The following is a 1877-nucleotide window of genomic DNA, read 5'->3' on the forward strand; positions in this document are numbered from 1 at the left end:
TTTTTCAGCCCTTAAAATTTCCACGACCTCCGCCGGGTTTGAACCCGCGTACCTTGAGTCATGAGGTGGGAAGGTTACCCCTAGACTTCGGAGGCCGCTTGACCACGGATAGTAACAAGTCCAGTTTCCAGTGCTTTACACGATCACCGCAAAAATCTGTGAATCAGTATGCACGTGAAAGTGGGGTAAGCCGATCAAGTGTACGGCGAATTCTGAATGCTGCATAGCAGAAAGTGTACATTCCAAGACTGCTGCATGCTATGTACGAGGACGACCTGGATCGAAGGTCTGAAGGCATGGTTTGCGAGGATGAGGAGTTTGCAGGGAAAGTTATCTGGTCTGACGAGGCGCAATTCAAAATGAACGGTACTGTTAACAGTCACAATTGTGTGCATTGGGCTCCCGTAAATCCACACGTTCACATGGGCAAGGAAGTGAATCTACCGGGTGTTAATGTGTGGTGTGGTCTGTCATCGCGTGGTTTGATTGGTCCTCTCTTCTTTGAAGGTACGCAACTGGTCAGGTGTATCTCGATATGCTTCAGACATCGATTTTCCTTGCCATTCGAGAGCTGTTTGGAGATGAGAGATTTTCACCTACAAGATGGTGCTCCACCTCACTACCATCGAGATGTCAGGGCGTACTTGGATGACACTGTACCTGGACGATGGATAAGTCAAAGAGGTGCTATTAAGTACCCACCACGATCTCCAGACCTAACACCTCTCGACTTCTACCTATGGGGAACCTTGAAGAAAGAAGTTTATCGACAAAAGACACCTACACTGAACGCGCTACGAGAAACCATTGAAGGGTCATGTGCAGCCTGTTGATTTTCTTTCTGTCGTGCTTACATATCACTTAACAGCCATATTGGATGAGAAAAAACTTTTTATTATAATACAAAACAAAAACAAATGAATATAGTAGATCACTATTACCAACTTGAACATTTTTACATTATTAGATTCTCAACACTGACAGTGCTGACAGCTGTAGTTCTCTCAGCAGTCCGGCGGCATCGACGGCATCAACGCTGGTNAGAAGTTTATCGACAAAAGACACCTACACTGAACGCGCTACGAGAAACCATTGAAGGGTCATGTGCAGCCTGTTGATTTTCTTTCTGTCGTGCTTACATATCACTTAACAGCCATATTGGATGAGAAAAAACTTTTTATTATAATACAAAACAAAAACAAATGAATATAGTAGATCACTATTACCAACTTGAACATTTTTACATTATTAGATTCTCAACACTGACAGTGCTGACAGCTGTAGTTCTCTCAGCAGTCCGGCGGCATCGACGGCATCAACGCTGGTTAGCCAATGATGGTGGTCACTTCAAACACTTACCAATGATTCTCTCTCTCTCTCCGCGCAAGGATTGTAACTACATGTCATTTTGTTCCAAAGATATTGACTATCAAAGAGTGAGTACATTTTTTTGGACCCCTCTGTATATGACTTATACTAATTCAGATACAAGTTTGAATATATTAAGTGAAAAGAAAATCAAGTTCATATAGTAATAGTTATCATATTTGTAGTATATGAATTCATGTATAAAGCACAATTCAGTATGAAGAAAGTCGTCTTCTGGGTTTTGGCACCGTGTATTCTTCGTTTTGGCTGATGTTTCGGAGGAACGTATCGCCTCCATCTTCAGAGCAGGTGAATGGCTTGTGAATGCAGAAAGCAGTAGCTGTAATGATTAGGAAGTGAAAGGCGCTACTTTCTATAGGAAGTAGGCAGGGGGGGTGGTTAGGGAGAGCAGACCAATAGGAGCAGTGGAGAGCGATTAAGGCCATATATGGTGTTGGTGCTAAGGGGGGGGGGAACGGCCAGGGAACCCAGGAAACTGGAGGGCAATA

The 1877-nt window shown here is 43.6% G+C and overlaps 1 protein-coding gene across 6 annotated transcripts in view; it reads right to left on the reverse strand.

Moving 5' to 3' along the window:
- Positions 1–1877, reverse strand: part of LOC111871279 (probable 3',5'-cyclic phosphodiesterase pde-5) — a 105650-nt gene that overhangs the window by 17563 nt on the left and 86210 nt on the right. The window lies entirely within an intron of this gene.

Source organism: Cryptotermes secundus, unplaced genomic scaffold (assembly GCF_002891405.2).
Source record: "Cryptotermes secundus unplaced genomic scaffold, Csec_1.0 scaffold825, whole genome shotgun sequence".
NCBI lineage: Eukaryota > Metazoa > Arthropoda > Insecta > Blattodea > Kalotermitidae > Cryptotermes > Cryptotermes secundus.